Source organism: Macaca nemestrina, chromosome 16 (genome assembly GCF_043159975.1).
Source record: "Macaca nemestrina isolate mMacNem1 chromosome 16, mMacNem.hap1, whole genome shotgun sequence".
NCBI lineage: Eukaryota > Metazoa > Chordata > Mammalia > Primates > Cercopithecidae > Macaca > Macaca nemestrina.
Window position 1 is genome coordinate 65,799,176 of NC_092140.1, and position 21,159 is coordinate 65,820,334.

The following is a 21,159-nucleotide window of genomic DNA, read 5'->3' on the forward strand; positions in this document are numbered from 1 at the left end:
TAGGACACATAGGATAGCAATCAAAACCCATGTACCTCTGGCTCAGTAAATAATCGCTTTATGTAAGAATTACATTTCAGTAACAATGTCATAAGTGAATAAACGCTGCTTAGCAATACACAGGCATAGTCATCGTTTGTAGTCTCTTTTTAAAACAAATTTTTTCCAAGCCATCTTTAAGAATCTTGCTTTCTCACAATTTTCCTCTTTTCTCTTTCTGGACTGATAGAGAAGCAAGTTAAAGAAAATTCTCCTACACAGTTTCCACTATTGGCTTAATGACTAACACTCTTTTCAAAATCTGGCTAAGTGCTTGAGTGTGCTGCACTATGTGTTTGCTCATGTGTAAAGTGGCATGCTTACAACTGGCCTGTTTTCCCTTTTGATGATAAGAACTCACATTTCCTAATACCATAAAAACCCTAGAGGAAAACCTAGGTAGTACCATTCAGGACATAGGCATGGGCAAAGACTTCATGTCTAAAACACCAAAAGCAACAGCAGCAAAAGCCAAAATTGACAAATGGGATCTCATTAAACTAAAGAGCTTCTGCACAGCAAAAGAAACTACCATCAGAGTGAACAGGCAACCTACAAAATGGGAGAATATTTTTGCAATCTACTTATCTGACAAAGGGCTAATATCCAGAACCTACAAAGAACTCAAACAAATTTACAAGAAAAAAACAAACAACCCCATCAAAAAGTGGGCAAAGGATATGAACAGACAGTTCTCAAAAGAAGACATTCATACAGCCAACAGACACATGAAAAAATGCTCATCATCACTGGCCATCAGAGAAATGCAAATCAAAACCACAATGAGATACCATCTCACACCAGTTAGAATGGCGATCATTAAAAAGTCAGGAAACAACAGGTGCTGGAGAGGATGTGGAGAAATAGGAACACTTTTACACTGTTGGTGGGATTGTAAACTAGTTCAACCATTATGGAAAACAGTATGGCGATTCCTCAAGGATCTAGAACTGGATGTACCATATGACCCAGCCATCCCATTACTGGGTATATACCCAAAGGATTATAAATTATGCTGCTATAAAGACACATGCACACGTATGTTTATTGCGGCACTATTCACAATAGCAAAGTCTTGGAATCAACCCAAATGTCCATCAGTGACAGATTGGATTAAGAAAATGTGGCACATATACACCATGGAATACCATGCAGCCATAAAAAAGGATGAGTTTGTGTCCTTTGTAGGGACATGGATGCAGCTGGAAACCATCATTCTTATCAAACTATCACAAGAACAGAAAACCAAACACCGCATGTTCTCACTCATAGGTGGGAACTGAACAATGAGATCACTTGGACTCAGGAAGGGGAACATCACACACCGGGGCCTATCATGGGGAGGGGGGAGGGGGGAGGGGGGAGGGATTGCATTGGGAGTTATACCTGATGTAAATGACGAGTTGATGGGTGCAGCACACCAACAAGGCACAAGTATACATATGTAACAAACCTGCACGTTATGCACATGTACCCTACAACTTAAAGTATAATAATAATAAATAAATTTAAAAAAAAAAAAAAAAAGAACTCACATTTCCAAACACAAGTGTGAGAGAAGTTAGAGGCCACGGAATCCCCTGATGTCATTGGCCTGCCCTCTGCCACGGTCTGACTGGGGTGGCATGTCTTGACAGAGTGGTGCCATACTGACAGTGTTGAGATAGCACAGTTTCATTATTTTTTGGGTGGGGTTTTTCATGCAGAGTGTACAGTCAAGTACAACTGAATGAAACAGTGACATAAACAGGAATGCTTTTTACAGAATTTAAAATGTTAAAGTGTTCTAGAAAGAAACGGCACTCTCATATCAGTGATCTTAGTGTCTTAATCTCATTTGTAAAATGAGGATAATAGTATCTATGACATCAAGCTATTTTTTTGTTTTGTTTTTTATAATTTACAATATTTTATTTTTCAAACTGTTAAGTGGTTACATTGAGAGACAGAGAGGGCACCTAGCTATTGATAGATTTTATTTGTACAAGAATCTCACAAATAACTCTTGAATATTGCAGCCAGATCAGAGGCTTCAATGAGGCTGCTGACTTACAACCTTCTCTATGCCTCCTGCATGCCTACGTCATTTTGTTGATCTCTAAATCTTAAACAGAGGGCTTCCTCTGCTGGAGCAGATACTGGGCTCATCAAACCCATTTTATCTTGTTCCTAGACACGCATTTAGATTACCTTTCCTGGACTACTTGGCTGTTAGGTTTGACAGCGACTGAGTTTTAAGTAAATTTAAAGGACTTTCTAAGTAATCTTATAGGACTAGTCTATGAAAAATTTCCAGGCATAATTCTCCATATTTCTTCAGCTGCTACAAGCCTAATAAAAATAACCATGGTAATTATAGAAGCCACTGCTAAGGAAGATATAGGCATTGAGGAAAAAAAATCAGGTCCCTGAATTATTGCTTTGGAAAAAGTTACCAATCGGGAGTACCAGTTTTGTAAGTAAACAAGAAGTGATTTTTCTATCATGGTTGAGCAACGACACATTTAGGGTTTTTTGTTTTTTGTTTTTTGTTTGTTTTTTTTTTTTAACAGCAGTTGCCTTAAATGAAATACCTCCTAATTGATATTAATGTGATTACTATGAGAGAAACGTGATTAGACTTTGAAAATATATTTTCCCTTCTCCTTATATAGAAAGGTTACAATATGCAATTTTTGTGAAGATTAAAATAATTGCTTCAGTGATGTTGCTTAATTATACCTGTTATAATTCAAACTACTATTATCAAGTCAACAGATGTTTATGGGCATTTACTAAGTGAAAGTTGCTATGGTATATCTGACAGTACAATAGTTGACAAGAACTCTCATCTATGAAGCTTATGTGTCACCATACCACTTTAAAAATTCTCCTGTTGCTTTTAACACAATGACATAATGATTTTTTCCTGTGTTCCTATTTTTTAATTCTCTGCTCCTAATGTGAACCCTGAAAACATGATCAGAGTGCCTTCCATATAACAGATCAATAAATTTTTTCAAATGAACAGATATTGCAGTCACAGTGTGAATTTTAAAAAGCCAAAAATTACAATGGCTAACTGCATGAGGGATGACAGAAGTACTTATTAATATAGATCTCTATGAATGTATGAAGAGAGCTCCAAACAATTACATAAGCTGTAAGCCTCAAAGAACTTGGATCTACCCTTGAATAACAAGTTTGTAGGTATAATAGTTAAGTTTATGTGTCAGCTTGACTGGACCAGAGGATACCCCGGTATTTGGTCAAACATTATTCTGGGTGTCTCTGTGAGGGCCATTTTGGGTGAGATTAACATTTAAATCAGTAGACTAGTAAAGTAGATCACCTCTCATAATGTGGGTGGCCCTCATCCAATCAGCTGAACTTCTTAATAGAACAAAAGGCTGACCTTCCCCCAGATAAGATAGAATTCTCCTACCTGACAGCCTGCAAACTAGGACATCAACTCTGTGGATTTAGGACTTGCAGCCACCATATGCCTGAGCTAATTCCTTATAATAAATAACCAACACGTGTGTACGTGTGCGTATGTGTATGTGTGTATATATATACACACACATACACACACACACAGAATAATGCATAAGGAGAGGTGTGTGTATATTCTAACAGAACAAATTATATATATTAATATGTGTACATATATGTGTTATATATTGAGGGATGTGTATATATGTGTGTTGTGTGTGTGTGTATATATATATGTTCTGTTTCCCTAGAGAACCTTGATACATGAAAGAGGTTAAGTTAAATTTCAGACTTTTTCAATCTGTGACTCCTGTGAGATATTTTATATACTAAAAACATGCCTTGGATAACTGAGAGCATTTTTTGGCCTAAAAAATCATATATCAAAGGTAAAATCCCAAGAGTTGTTCTGATGACCATTCACCACTCTTTATTGGAATGGACATAATACTATAAAACCACAGTATTTACCTTGGATTGGGTGATGAACTCAGTTTGAATATCTGATAGAAGCCATATCCTCCACTAGAATGCAAACTCCATCATGGAAGGAGGTGTAATCTTGTTTACCGCTGTGTTCCCAGTGCCTGGGACAGTACTTGGTATATAATAGAGATTTGGTAAATATTGTGCAATGAAAGAATACATAAGTACACCCTCTATAAGAAACATGCATAGATACAGCCCCTTAAACTCAAATCCAGTGCAACTTTGCACACAATATCCAAATCCCCATGAAGTCTCATCTGTGGCCCTTAGCTAAGACCTCTTCTGAAAAGTTTCAATAAGAGCCAAATGTAAGAAGAGCGTTACTTTACAATTTCTATATTTTTCTATCTGTAGATTTTTACATTATACTTAAGAAATAGAGAAAAACAGAGAGAATCAGAGACAAGAAAGATATAGAAATAGACAACCAACCTCCAGAAACCCATGCACTAAAGCCCACAGTTTCAGTCTGGTGAGCTTGCTTGACAGCACCAGATTGCACACAATATTTTTTCCAGAGAGATATGTAGATTTAACATATCTTTTTGACTTCCCCTTTTCCAATAGTGAGTATAATATAATGGATTTGTGTTTCATGAATTGGTTCCTAAATTATTCCATAGAAAACTAAGGGAGGAAAGAATGTAATAAATGTCAGACTTTGATATGTCCATAAAAGTTCTTCAAAGTCCAGCTTATCAGAGGCCATGAATATAATCTTTAGAAGCGCCATAAAATATAGTAAAAGCCATAGGGGTTTAGGTTCAGTGGAACTGCAAAGATCCTAACCCACTGCTACTTAACGGAGGCTCTGAAAGCAATAGTCTTAACAGTGCTCTATTGAATTCAGATAGCCGGAAACTCAGCTCTCAAGATCAATTTGAAAGAAGGTCACTCAAGTCCAAAGGAACATATGGTGAAAATAAATGAAAACTAAATAAAAATCAAGGTAATTTAAGAGTCTGCACAGGAGCAGCAATAAATAACATTTTAATGCACTTAATAGAATGTTCAAATTGCATGGAAATCCAATAACATGAAAATAATTTTAATTTGAGATAAATGCAGCTCTGAGATGCTAAGTAACAAGTAAGTGACAGAGCAGGGTCTCGTATGCACAATCCTTAGACCACAGTTTTCAAGCTCCAATTATGCCACCAGGAGACTTTATGAAGTGACACAGGTAGACCAGTCTCCAATCGGAGTGACTAATGGAAAAGGAAACCCGCTCAATAGCACAAAGCAATTCACTCAAATGATAAAGTGGTTTTGTGAATCCCAAATGTCTGTGACCTAAAAAGAACAGGTTGCCTTTCTCACTATTAAGACAGTTTGTCCACATTTAGTTCTCATACAGAAAGCAAAATAAATGTGGGGATGACAAGATATAACTGATCTTAATACTCTTTGTCTATTTTAATCTGCTCAAATCAGTTTCTTCCTTGCCAACAAGTGTCCTCTGGCTGAGAAAATTAAATAATGGCATGGTCGCCCTGCTATTCTTATATATTGTGAACCAGGTGAGCAGTACCAACTAATTCTAGGATATACAGACTTTATTTTCCTTTGTCATAACTAAGAGGGAATATTTCAGGAAATCTGTACTTCAGCAAAACACATAAGATGTTTTGACATTTAAGAATCACCGTTTTCCCATACAGGAATATAGATAGTATACCCACAACTGTTTAGGCAGTTATATAATCTTAGTATTTATTTCCAAACTATTTATCAGAAAATGAAACATCTTGTTACTTGGATACTTTTACTAGTTGTCATAGGCTTTTTAAAAATAAAGTTGAATATAGCTTGTTTCTCTCTTCTGATCTCTTTAGAAAAATATTGCTTCTCTTCTTAAGAAACAATCTAATATTTTTGACCCTATCCCAGATTGCAAATCATTACTGAGAATTATGTTTTATAAGACATTAAATAGGATATTGTTCTTCTAAGAGTAAAGCTCATAGCCCATATTCCATTTCCCAAGTTTTAGACCTAGAAGCCCATAGGGTCTTGTCTTCCGCTTTGTCTAGTTTTCTATTTACAACTGCCCACCACCAGATGTTATTACTTGACATGGTATTGTATATCACTGCCATGGAGGTGGCATAAAGATTTATGTCCTATTCATGAATAGTTGACAAATTCTATTTTCATTTCACAATGGATGAATGCAAATCACTTGGCCTTAATGTTTCAAAAACATAGTTATTACTTGTTGGCATTCTTTTTGGCTTGAAAAAATGTTTGGCCTTCTGAACACATACAAACACATACATACATATGCTACATATATAGATATACAAGCATGCACATGCATTTTTTCAGGTTGCTTATATATTCTGAAACCTGTCTTCATATAACTTTCACCTTCTATTTTCTTGTTTTTAGATCAGCATATTAGGCAAATATGCATGGCTTTATTTTTCATTTGCATTGCTCATCCCCAATGTTTGTGTTTTCTTTCATATTTTTATTCTAGAATAGTAAGTTACCAGGGCCTCTGACTGATGCACTTGCTATCCTGCATATTGATTTGAAACTGACTTTCTCATTTGTCTTCACAATTCCATCTTTCATAGACCAGAGTCTCATTTTAGAGATCAGATATTTCACTCTTCTCACCCTCAGACCTCTCTATACGTGAACTATTCTGCTTTGTCTAATCTGTCTACTTTTATGCTTAAAGTGTATTTTTGTTCTTACTTTAAATATTGCATGGGACTGGCAATATGCTCTTACACAGTTTGATTTTACAATATTAGCCTAGGCTCTGACATCTAAGAAGCACCATAAGAGGCTATAGGCTCTTCACTTCCTCCATTATCCCAGTAGTATCCACAGCAAGTGCTCGCAAATGCTTTTTGACTGACAGCTACTTCTGGAAGATATGGAAAATAAGCATCTTCACCAGATACTGAGTTTGACTTTGAAAAGACAGGAATCTGAGGGTAACACATTTCATAGCTTAGAAATCTTTTTTTATTCTGAATCTCAATTAAAATGTAATAAACCAAAAGCTGGTATTATCCCAAGCAGGTGAAGAGATCCAGTCTTGATTTTCAAAATACTAGAGTCTTGATTTCAAGTTCAAAAGCCACAACACAAGTGCTAGGTGAAAATACTGAGGAAAACTTGTGATTAGGCCAAACCAGTTCTCAAGGCCCTTTTAACCGAACTAAGGGATCCATCCAGGAAAGGAGGAAGAGAGATTAGAAAGGAAGAGAGTTGAATCTGAGAGGCTGGATCTGGGAAATGTATTATCTTGAATGGAGTCATACATGAGGTAGAACCACTGCGCATTCTTTAATGCTGAGATTCTGATGGTAACCTCTATGTTGCTTCCTAGGTCAATCCCAGGGAGACTATGTATTTCCTTTGGAAACTCCTCAAGCCCTCTTAGTAGGCATAAACAGAGTAAAAATGGTAGCATAGCTGGTTGGTCTAAGCAGTGGAGAGCTAGAATCAATCTCCTGAGATTTCTGTGGGCCCAGAGTGAAATGGGAGAGCATCTCAAAGTCCACTGGGACTTTCCAAAGGGAAAAGAGCTCTCCTGTCCACAGGGGGTTTCACAGACTGCACTGCATAATGAGGTCTGGACCCTCATGTCAGAGGTCAGATGAGGAAGACACTATATATAATGCCATAATGGAAAAGGACTACACACAATGAACTCCATCCCACCATAGGACTGAGATCAGGATCTAAAAGATACTCTTTCCTCCCTAAGATGAATTTCCATACTCTCCTTCCCCACTTTAATTGAGTTTAAACTTAAATGATTGATGAGATTGTTCTACTGAAGTTTACCTGAAATTGATTAAATGAAGTTTTCCTAACTGTGGTGCGTGTGCTGTCAAATACTGTTAACAGTATTCACTCCAGAACCAGATCAACTGGGTTCCAATTTCAGCTTTGTCTAGGATTTATATCATCAGGTGAGTCACATTACTGTCTGTGCCTCAGTTTCCTCATACATGAACTGGGTAAAATAATAGTGATGTACTTACGCTATTGTGTGAATTAAGTGACTTAACATATATATGTGCTTAGAAAAGTGCCTATGGCAAGTACAATATAATAGTACTATTCTGCATCAGGTAGAATGGGTGCTCAAGATAGAAATTAATATTAAATAGTATACTTTTCGACACCTAAGTTTGTGGCATATTAAATGCCTAAATGGTACAGTAATATATTACTATTAAAGAATTTTAGAGATAAAACTTAAAGATAATTTAGTTCAAGATTTATTTGTAGAGATAAGGAGAATGATATTTTAAAAGGTCAAATAATTTGCCCGTGGTCACGTAGCTAATAAATGTCAGAACTGAGATATACACTCCATAGAGCACTTCCTCATTCGGTGTGCCAGGTACTGTGCTACATGTTGGAGCCACCTACAGGCCCCAATCTCACAGAGCTTACAATATACCAGGAAAGAAAGTGACATGTTATGATAGAAGAAATACGTGGTGCTATATTTCTAGGAGTCAAGCAAAGCTCTTTAAAATAGTAACTTGAAGCCAAAATCTAAATGAAGAGTGGGATTTATACAGATGAAGGGATGGGGTTAGAATACTCAAGGACAAGGGAGAGCTATAAAGGTGGCCCCAGAGTTGAGAAACAATATGACTTGTTTAAGGAGGTGATATAAATTCAGTATGTTTTAGCAAAGACTGCAAAAGGAAGGAGTGAACAGGAAGCAGTAATAGTACAAGACTCTTAGGTAGTTTGTAAATGATGATGAGGAATTTGGACTTAATGTTAAAGACAGTAAAAAAAAAAAATCTGTTTAAACAGATAATTAAAGATAGGAAATTTACATTTTTAAAAGTTCTTTCTAAATATAGGAGGTAAAGAGACTGTTCAGGGAAGATTAGAGTCAGGGAGACCATTTAAAGAAGTTGTTGTAGCCAAGGAAAAAAAAAACAGGTCTTCTGTCTTAATATTCTTTGTTCTTCTAAATGTCATCTTTGTTGGAAAACAAATAAAGCAAAGCTGGGAAAATAAACATAAAGACTAAAAATGATTCTTGCTATCCTTAAGTCATCTTAAGCCCTTTTTATATCGATCACAGATTGTTAGAGCAAGAAGTGACCTTAAGGAAACCAAGCTCGGATTTCATAGAATGGCCCTGTGTCTTGTTCACAGCCTAGTAAATGGCAGAGTGAGAACTAAATCTCAGATCTGACCTGCTAGCCCAGTGCCTTCCGCTGCACGAGCCTGGAATAATCCTTCTGGAACAAAGGTCAGAGCCACAGTAACTAAGAGGCTGAGAGGCCTGGAATCCTCAGCGGACTGTCCTGAGGACAGAGACTCCAACCAGACCTCAGTGTCCCAGCAGCCTGGGTCAGTGGGAGCCCTGTCATCAAATAAGAACATGCTGCTCTGGCAGTTTGTGCTGTGTTTTGAAATACATTGTTTTTCCCCTCTCAGAAAAATTATCAGCTAAAATTAGTTAAAGATTCAAACTCAGTGAATAACGTAGTTCAATTCAGTATGGAAAATAGTCTAACGGTACATTATTAGAAAATTGTAATAAGTAGCTAATTGCTTTTGGCAATCTAATTGTTAGGCTACCCTGATGGTTAGAAAAAAACATTTTATATTAGGCTGAAACCTTCCTGCAATTTCTACAGACTGGTCTGATGGTTCCCAAACTGTTTCAGATGCATCTTGCCAATAAATAGGAGAGAAATAATAAAGCCTTACCCTCTGGAGCTTCAGAAAGCAAGCCATGAAGTATTTTCCAGTTAAATAAAAAAAAAACTTGGGGTCAAGCCTGGGCTTGGGGAAAGAACTCAGTTAATTCAAGTTCACCTTAGGATTCAAATCTTAGATTTAAAATAATTCAGTTCTCTAGTAGAACCTATGTGTAAGAGATAGATGCAAAGGGATTAAGTGCCCTAGAATTCAAGAAAACAGACTCAGAGTCAAGGCCCAGAGGCACAAAGCATTAACACCACCCAGTGCCTGCTCCATTGTAACCCTGGATTCTCTGCAGTTTAGGGGTTTTATGTTTTGTTTTGTTTTGTTTTGTTTTGTTTTGTTTTGTTTTGTTTTGTTTTGCAATGAGCAAGTCTCTAGCAGTCAGGGTCTGTTGGGCAATTGTCCTAAGAATGGTTTTGGCATTCTGGTGACTCAGTGACACAAACAATTCTGATGTACTCTAGAGCTTCATTAAATTCGAAGCTTGGAAATTCACTAACTTCCACGACTTTCACTCTGCTCCCAGCTCCTACCCCAGCTCCTGCTCATCACTGCAGCTGGTAAGTCTCATTTAGGTCTGAATGTCAAGGGAATAGATCCAAATCTAGGAATTGCATCTACTCCCTCCTTTCCAGACCATGCAGGCTTGAGAGTCCTATGAGGAGAGTATCAAAATCTAAAATAATCCCAACCACCTGTCATATAAACAGGAAGAGATTATCCTTAAACAAATGATTATTTTTTCCATTTACTTTTTAAAACAAGTTTTTTAAGGCTGGTCAAGTTAAGCAGTGGGAGTGGAGAAGGAACAAGAAAATCTGTAACTGATTGGGACCAATGAGTTATAAACACCACTGCACTCAGACCAGCCAAACAAAGGACTATCTATTATATCCGAATACTAAATGTGCCAAAACAGGTAGGTCTCACCTTGTGGTGGCTCTGGACTGTAAACATCTGTAAAAAGTTTTAATTCAAAAAATAAAATCATTTGTTTGTAATAATTACTGGGCTCAGCGTCCAATCTTAAGGATTCAGCTAAGATAAAGGATTTCAGAGACTGGTGCTTTATTGGTGAAATAACAAGGCACCTGTAATCCCCGACCATAGCTTCAAGAGCTCAGTTGGTCAGTTTTATAGATTGTACAGAAATAAAATAGTGACCCTCAAAATAATCACAGGCTATTTATTGGTTGGTCTAAATATGTGACATAAGTACTTCTCCAACCAAGAGCAAACTGGAGGAGTTGACCAAGTTCGCTACTGGCCGACAGTCTCTCTAGGACGGGCTATTACCATTTGTCATATCTCCCAGAATCACAATTGAGCATGAGAGAGAAATTAAGATAATCTGAGAGAAGTTAGAAGAACTAAAGGTAGAAACATTTGGGAGTAACAGAGCATCTCTGTTGTTTGTATTTTGCTAAGGTATTTCCCTTGCATCTCTTTTGATTGAGAACCAAGGCTGTTTTCATAATTTTAAAATCAGAGAATTAGCATTTAAAATAGCCCACGCTAGACTTCGTGTATGTGTGCATACATGTGTGTTGCATGCACACGTGCACATATATGTTCATACATTTACACACTGTGCTTCAGAAACAGGCTTTTTGATAGCTACAAGGTATTTCTTATTTCTGGGGAAAAGAACATCAAGTTCCTTCTCAGTCCACCCCAGGAAATACCATTGCAGATCAATTCAGTGAAAACACTATGATTAGGTTTAGCCGACAGCTCCTCAGGGAGCAACTGATCCATCATCTTCTAGCCAAATAGTTGTAGAGGATTATTGTTTCCAATTTTTCACTCTCTCTTTGCTATTGAATAATACTTAACACTCTCTTTGCCATGTGATTTTGCTGAAGCTCCCATTAGAGTAAGCCAACATGACTTGGTTATGAGATTTGCTTTAGCTAATCAAACATTAATGGCTGTAATACGAGCAGAGGCTTTAAACATGCTTACATAACTTGGCTTGGCTCCTATCATGTCTGCCATCATGATGAGAAAAGCATGTCCCTGATAGTAGCTCATTCCAGAATGACACATTTGGAATAGAACTGAGCCAAACCAACAATCTACAGTCAAGCCCCACAGGAGCCCAGCCAACTCACAGACTCATGAGCCACAAAAATAAATGTCTATTGTTGTAAACTTGTAATAGCCTGTATGCTATTTTAAAGTTATTTGTTATATCCACTTATTGCTGCAATAGCTGACTAATATATGAGATAATTCAGAATGAAAACGAACAGTATCGATAAAGCAGGCTAAGAAATACAAGTTCAAAAGATATATATGTCCACACAAACAAGTAAATTAGATAGAAATGATCCTCATATTTTCTAACTAGACTACCTAAGAGCCCAAATAGTCCATTAAATTGTTTGCGTCTTTTTATTTTACCTATTTCTCTAATTAAGAGATGTGGGATAAAATGTGAAAGAAAACCAAATTAGTTTAAAAAAAATTCTAGGTTCTTCAGTCTGGCCACAAATAAATGTTGGCTGAAATTACGAGATTCAATCCTGTTCCAAAACCTCTTATTAAAAAGTAAATTGTTTTCTCAAAACTAGTCAATCTTTGATGAAAATATGACAGGTTATTAGAGAAAATGTACTTTTAATTGTTTCTATAATAGTTGTGATGATAGGTGGTTTAATGGAAGGGTAAAGACAGAAAGTAGTCCTTACCTCTGTCTAATAACTCACTGAGTCCTTTCTCATCTCAAGAAAATCTAATAAGTTACTGAGTTGATACATCTAAAATGACCAGTTTAATCATTTTAGACAATTCAGTAATCAATGAGAAATTTTCCAAGATAAATTCAGTGGCAGAAAACAGCATTGAATGTTAAGGCAATTGAAATGTCCAGATCATAGATTGTTTACAACCTCTTGGGGCCAGAAAAAGAAAAATTAAAGAGACCCCTCTGTCTTTACCATATCTTGAGGCCTCTCAAGCACAGAAATCCAGGACTCTCTCCTGGGACACTGCATATGAGCTCACCCAATATTTAATCAGAGACAAAGCCAAGTATTGGGCAACTAATGGGCACCACCCAGTGCTTCTCAGATTACAAGTACCTACCTCCTCAGACCACTTTCCCAGCATCAAACTACAGAACTCTTATGGAATCTAGCAACCTATGTTTTTTCTCATTCTCCACTTCTCTGGCCCCTTTTTGTCTCCAGAAAAATCTACCCATTCTCTAGAGTCACTTATTTTCGTTAGCTTATTTTAGAAATCTACTTAGCTTTGAGTTCTTTTGACAATAGATATTAATGGTCCATTAGAACCCAGTGCAGGAATAAAGTCTACAATAATCCTGCCAGTGCTGCAAAGAAAAAAAGATACATTTAAGTTTCTACATTAAAATAGTCTGACTCTCCATATCCTGCCAAAGTTATTTGAGTTCATTTAAAATAGGTAACAAACATAAGAGGTAGGTACTTTCATATATATTTTTTTCATCAAAGAAATGGATATTCAGAGAGGTTAAACAACTTACCCAAGTAAATGATGATCCTGGAATTTGAACTAGATTTTTTTTTTAAATAAAAGCTTATATAACATCAGTCCATTCTTTGGGAGGCCGAGGTGGGCGGATCACGAGGTCAGCAGATCGAGACCACGGTGAAACTCCATCTCTACTAAAATACAAAAAATTAGCCGGGCGTGGTGGCGGTCGCCCGCCAGGTACTCGAGAGGCTGAGGCAGGAGAAAGGCATAAACCCGGGAGGCGGAGCTTGCAGTGAGCTGAGATTGCGCCGCTGCACTCCAGCCCGGGAGACAGAGCGAGACTCCATCTCAAAAAAAAAAAAGAAACAAAAAATATCAGTCCATTATTTTATGTAAAGAAGACTAGGCTGGAAGTAAAAAAGTCAACAGCTGATTTGTAACCTTTCTTCTAACCTCAAGAACACCTAGGGGTTTGATCTTTGATTGAATTTTCCTGTTGGGGAAACCCCAGATCTGGGACTTCTCTGAACTGAGATGGTCTACACTTACCCACCCATCTTTTGAGACCACATGCATCCAAAGTGACGGGTACCTGGAACATTCGCTAGTTGTGCCTTTAAGGTACAAGACCTCTGCTATGTCGTGGCCATATATACTGCATTGCTGCCTATCCTATATCCTTTCTAAAGCTAAGCAAACTTAGTTTTAGATAAATTCTATGGTATCTTGTGAGTTTGTTAATCTGAGCTCAATACCTTGCTGCTGGTTGGGTGCAGTGAATCTGGCAGAGGCCACAGGCTGATTTTTTACACAGCTAGCTCACTGCATAATTTTGATGAAAATACAGCCTCATGCCTTCTAATTCAATGTGCTCTTCACTACAGTGTCATTATTCAGTTACTTAACCTCCATTAACTTCAAAGTAGCAAAAGCATGCATTTTTACCAGATGAAGTTACGTGTATATCTACTTCCTATTCAACCTTCAAGACCTATGTCAAGTCATGCTCTTTTTCAAGAGGATTTCACAAAATATCCTGTAATGTATACACCATTCCCCTCTTCCTGACCTTCCATATCATGTGTCTTCTATTTGAGGCATTTGAACATCTAGTTATCTTTGGCCTTAACATTGTTCTCTTCTTGTTCTATGTATTGTTCCTTCTTCCTCCACCAATTAAAGAGTGAGGTCTTCAAGGGCAAGAAATATAACATATTTATTAAACCATTTTGAAAAAAACCCAGCCCAGTACTCAACATTTAACAAGTACTCAATAGGGATTTCTTAAATGAATGAACCACAATCAAGATTTTTAAACTTGTGATGGAATATATTCAGACATCTATAATTTAAGTACGTTTTCAATTTAAATCCAATTATATAAAAGGCCTAATTAAATTGAATTATTGTTAGACGTGTTCTCAAGTAGAAACATTTAACCCTAAGAAGAAAGGTCCAGGCACTTCCATTAGACAAATTATTAGATAAATAATAGAGTCAAAAAGTAGGTTTCTTATCGCCAATTTACAAAGCATTTTAATTTCTTTTCTATTGTTTTTAATTTTTTTATTTTTAATTTTCATGGGTACATACTAGGTGTATATATTTATGGGGTACTGCATATTAATTTCTGCTTGGCTACATCCTATCATATGATGAAGTTAAGAAATCTGTTTTTCTCCAAAAACAAAAAAAAAATTTATGATTTTCTTCCCTTTTTTTTTTAATGGAGCTAAATTCAATGTGTTTATTTATTGTTAACCACTTATGATACGCACTTTTGCAGGACAAACCGTCTTTACTTACAACCAGCATCTCTGATGTCATCACATCTCTGAAGTGGGTGCATGTTAAAACAATGAACTTCTGCAAAACACGCTCCAAGAACACTGATTTTTCCTGAACTAAAAGGTTGTTGTTTTTTTGTTTTTTTTTCTAATGGAGCAGCTTTTTTCCCCTAAAAAAGCTATTATTTAGTGCTAGGCTAAACTTTTAGCTAAGAAAAATTTTTACTTTGTTTTTTTTTTTTTTTTTTGAGACAGAGTTTCCCTGTTGCCCAGGCTGGAGTTCATGGCGCGATCTTGGCTCACTGAAGCCTCTGCCTTCCGAGTTCAAGAGATTCACCTGCCTCAGCCCCCCAAGTAGCTGAGATTACAGGTGTGCACCACTGCACCCAGCTAATTTTTGTATTTTTAGTGGAGAGGAGGTATTACCATGTTGACCAAGCTGGTCTTGAACTCCTGACCTCAGATGATCCGCCTGCCTCGGCCTCCCAAAGTGCTGGGATTACAGGCGTGAGCCACCATGCCAGGCTGATTCTTTATAATTTCTAACACCAAGTCTATAGAATCTACTTGTAACCTATACAGAACGTGGCTAGGAAAGAGAAATAGCTGTGTATTTTTAGTGTTCAATGTATAAAGTCACACGGAAGCAACAATGCAATTTCACTGCCATTACAGAAAATTACTAAAACTGTCTCTATTTGCTACTTGAGAAGTACTGGAAGAGATGTTACTTGCATAGTATATCTGTGACCTAGGTTTTCTTATGCATTAACTTGGAAATGGTCACTTCCTAGAAATGGTATTTATATCAATCACTTGAATGAATACTAAGAGATTCTTCTGGGAAAATTAATTAAATAAATATGGGTGAATCTTTTGCTAATATAAGGGTGTTAAACAAAATCAAAGTACAATAAAATCAAAATTAAAAGGGATAAACTCCTAACACTCTTAACGACCTAAAAAGGTATCCTTCAAAAGTATTTCAAGATACACTTGTACCTTAATCATGTGATGTGGTAATTAAAAATTAATAGTGTGATACCTGTCAAGCAAAAGAGAGGATGCTAAATGTTTAAAAGTAAACAATGATAAAAGCAAGAAACAATCTTATTTGTAATAGCACTAAAAAGAATAAGATACATAGAAATACACTTAACTAAGAAGGTGAAATACTTGTATACTGAAAACTAGACAACATTGATGAAAGAAATCAAGGCCAGGAGCAGTGGCTCATGCCTGTAATCCCAGCACTTTGGGAGGCCAAGGCAGGCAGATCACCAGAGGTCAGGAGTTTGAGACCAGCCTTACCAACGTGGCAAAACCCCATCTCTACTAAAAATACAAAATTAGCCAGGCATGGTGGCAGATGCCTGTAATCCCAGCTACTCAGGAGGCTGAGGCTGAAGAATCACTTGAACCCGGAAGCCAGAGGTTGCAGTGAGCTGATATTACACCGCTGCAGCTTGCACGACATAGCAAGATTTCATCTCAAAAAAAAAGAAAGAAAAGAAATCAAACAAGACAAAAGCAAATGGAAAGATCTCCTGTGTTCCATATATATATGTGTGTGTGTGTGCATGTGTGTATATATATGTGTGTATATGTGTATATATATGTGTGTGTGTATGTGTGTATATATGTATATAAATGGTCAACTGATCTCTGACAAGGGTGCCAAGAACACAAAACAGAGAATCATCTGTTTAACAAGTGGTAGTGGGAAACTGGATATCACCATGCAAAATAGATTAAATACTTAAATATAAGACTCAAAACTGTACAACTTCTAAAAAATATTAGAGAAATTTATGACATTAACCTGGACAATGATTTTTTGGATATGACATCAAAAGCAGAGGCAACAAAAGTAAAAATAGACAAATAGGATTACATATAACTAAAAAGCTTCTACACAGCAAAGGAAACACTCAACGAAGTTAAAAGGAAACCTATAGAATAGGAAAATATATTTGCAAGCAATATATCTGATAAGTGGTTAATATCTAAAATACATAAGAAACTCCTATAGCTCAATGTCAAAAAAAAAAACCTAATAACCAATTTAAAAATGGGCTAAAGACTTAAGTAGACATTTCTCTAAACAAGACATACAAATGGCCAACAAATATATGAAAAAATTTCTCAACATTGCTAATCATCAGGTAATACAAATCAGAATCACAATGAAGTATCACTTCACATCTGTCAGCGTGGCTGTTGTCAAGAAAACAAAAGATATCAAGTGTTGGGGACGCTTCAGAAAAATTGAAACCTTTATGCATGATTGGTATGAATGCAAAATGTTGCAACCACTTTAGAAAACTGTATAAAGATTTCTCAAAAAATCAAAAATAGATCTACCACATAACCCAGCAATCCCACTTCTGGGTATTTATCCAAAGGAATTGAAATCAGGATCTTATAGCGATATTAGCACCTCTATATTCATGTCAGCCCTACTGAGAATATCCAAGATGTGGAAACAACATAAATATCCATCATCAGATAAATAAAGAATATATGGTATATACATACAGTGGAATATTAGTCAGCCTTATAAAAGAAGCAAATTCTGCAAGAAATGACAATATGAAAAATCTTTGACAACATTATGGTAAGTGAAATATTCCAGTCACAGTAAGAAAGCCAAATACCACATAATTTCATTTATAGGAGGTATCTAAAATAGCCAAAGACTGTAAATGCCTTATCTATACCTTCAGCAAGCTGCAGTGACCCAAGGAGAGAAGGTTAGCACATCTTCCAGACAGGCAACCCCTGGCTTGGACTCACAGCACAGACCCTCCATCCTGGGCTGAATCCACTGAGTGATTGCTGACCTACATCTCTCAGGGATGAAGACCCCCAAAAGACGAGCAAAAGACCCTTGGCCACAACAACTACTGATGTTTCTTCCTCTGTTGCCTTCAATTTAGGGAAGGAACATAAAAACTGAGATCACCTCAGAGCTTCAGTGGGCAACCCAGGAGCACCAGGCCACGATCTACAGCCAACTCTTAAGGGAAAGAGGAACCTACAATTTCAGAACATTGAGAGGGAACACAACTGCAACTGTGAGTAAATACAGGAGAGCCACACAACCGAGCAAGAGTCCACCAACTGGCCAATATGCCTGTCATCTACTGGATTACACCCCAAAGCCTCAACACCAAAAATACCTGACTCACATACCCACTTTGAAATCAAAGACAAGAAGTCAGCTTAAAATAAAAACCCTGTACAATGCCTCAGCCTGTGGAAAAATCCAGAAAAGAAGCCTACTGACTGTACTCAATCTACACTGCAATTAAAGGAACATCCACACACACAGTTGAGAAAGAACCAATACAAGAACTCCAGTAATTCAAACGGTCAGAGTGCCATATGTCCTGCAAACAATCACACCAGTTCTCCAACAAGACTTCTTAACCACACTGAACTGGCTGAAACAACAGAAATAGAGTCCAGAATATGGACATGAACAAAGTTTATTGAGATTCAGGACAGACAAATTCCATCCAAGGAAAATAAGAATAACAATAAAATGATACAGGAGCTGAAGGACAAAATAGCCAGTATAAAAAAGAACTTAACAAATCCGACAGAGCTGAATAACACAAGACAAAAATGTCACAGTATAAGAATTTCAAATTCAGGATATACAGAGAACTACTGCAAGATTCTACACAAAAAGATCATCCTAAAGACACACAGTCATCAGATTTTCCAAGGTCAAAAGGAAAGAAAGAATGTTAAACACAGCCAGTGAGAAAGGGCAAGTCACCTACAAAGGGAACTCCATCAGGCTAACAGTAGATCTCTGCTAAAACCCTATAAGCCAGAATAGATTGGATGGCCAATATTCAATATTCTTAAAGCAAAAAAAAAAAAAAAAAAAAAAAAAAAAAAAAAAACCTTCAACCAAGAATTTTATATCCAGCTATAATAAGCTTCCTAGGTGAAGGAGAAATAAGATCCTTTTCAGATAAGTAAATGTTGAAGGAATTTGTTATCACTAGACCTGCTTTACAAGAGATCTTGAAACGAATGCTAAATATAGAAAGGACAGACCACTACCAGCTAATACAAAACCACAATTAAAGACACAGACTAGTGACACTATAAAGCAACCAACCAACCAAAGAAAACAAAGAAATCTTCAACTAAGAATTTCATATCCCGCCAAACTTAACTCCCTAACTGAAGAAAAAAATCAGATCTTTTTCAGAGAAGCAAATATTGAGCATATTTATTCCCACCAGACCTGCCTTAAAAGAGATCTTTGGCCAGGCACAGTGGCTCACACCTGTAATCCTAGCACTTTGGGAGGCCAAGGCAGGTGGACCACAAGTTCAGGAGTTCGAGATCAGCCTGGCCAACATGGTAAAATTGAGTCTGTACTAAAAATACAAAAAATTAGCTGGGCCTGGTGGCAGCTACCTGTAACCCCAGCTACTCAGGAGGTTCAGACAGGAGAATCATTTGAACCTGGGAGGTAGAGATTGCAGTGAGCTGACACTGCACCACTGCACTCCAGCCTGGACAACAGAGCAAGTCTCCATCTCAAAAAAAAAAAAAAGGATCTTGAAAGGATCACTAAGTGTAGAAAGAAGAGACTGCTACCAGCTAGTACAAAAACACACTTAAACACACAGATCAGTGTCACTGTAAGGCAACCACATAAACAAGCCAACATAATAACCAGCTGACAACACAATGACAGAATCAAATGCACATGTATTAATACTAGCATTGAATGTAATCAGGCTAAATGCCACATTTAAAAGACACAGAGTGGCCAGGTGTGGTGGCTCATGCCTGTAATCCCAACACTTTGGGAGGCTGAGGTGGTGGATCACTTGACATCAAGAGTTTGAGACAAGCCTGGCCAACATGGTGAAACCCCATCTCTACTAAAAATACAAAAATTAGCCAGATGTGGTGGCGCACGCCTATAATCCCAGCTACTTGGGAGACTAAGGCACAAAAGTCACTTGAACCCAGGAGGCAGAGGTTCCAGTGGGCCAAGATGTGCCACTGCACTTTAGCCTGGGTGACAGAGCAAGACTCTATCTCAAAAATAAAATAAAAGGCACAGAGTGGCGGGCTGGAAATAAAAGCAAAACCAAATAGTGTGATGACTTCACTAGACCCATCTCACATGTAACAACACCCAAAGGCTCAAAATAAGCAATGGAAGACAACCTACCAAGTAAATAGAAAACAGAAAAAAGGACAGACCACTGTTGCAATCCTAATTTCAGATAAAACAGATTCATAAGCAAGTTCTTAGAGACTTACAAAGAGACATAACTCCCACACAGTAGTGGGAGACTTCAACACTCCACTGACATTATTAGATAGATCATCAAGGCATAAAATTAACATAGATATTCAGGACCTGAATTCAACTTTGGACCAAATGGATCTGATAGACCTCTGCAGAACTTTCCGCCCCAAAACAACAGACTATACATTCTTCTTATTGCCACATGATATATATGCTAAAAATGACCACATAATTGGACATAAAACAGTCCTCAACAAATGCAAAATAACTGAAATCATGCCAAACACACACATGAACTAAAATAAATATAAACAGAAGTCAAGACTAAGAAAATCACTCAAAACCATGCAATTACATTGAAATTAACATGATCCTGAATGAATTTGGGGTCAATAATGAAATTAAAGCATAAATTAAGAAGCTCTTTGAAACTAGTGAGAAAAAGGATACAACATACCAGAATCTTCAGGATACATCTACATCAGTGTTAAGAAGAAAATTCATAGCAGTAAATGCCCACGTTAGAAAGTTAGAAAGATCTTCAATTAACAACTTAATATCACAACTGAAAGAATTAAGAGAAGATCAAATCAACCCCAAAGCTAGCAGAAGATTAAAAATAACCAAAATAAGAGCTGAACTGAAATAAATTGATAGAAAAAATCATTCGAAAAACAAATCTAGAAATTCGGGGGTTTTTTTGAGAAAAGTGAATAAGATAGACCACTAATTAGACTAATAAAGAAGAAAGAGTGAAGATCCAAATAAACACAATTAGAAATGACAAAGGGAATGTTGCCACTGACCCTACAGAAATAAAAATAACCCTTAGAAACTACTATGAACACGTCCATGCAGACAAACTAGAAAACCTAGAAGGGGTGGAAGTTCCCAAGGCTGAAC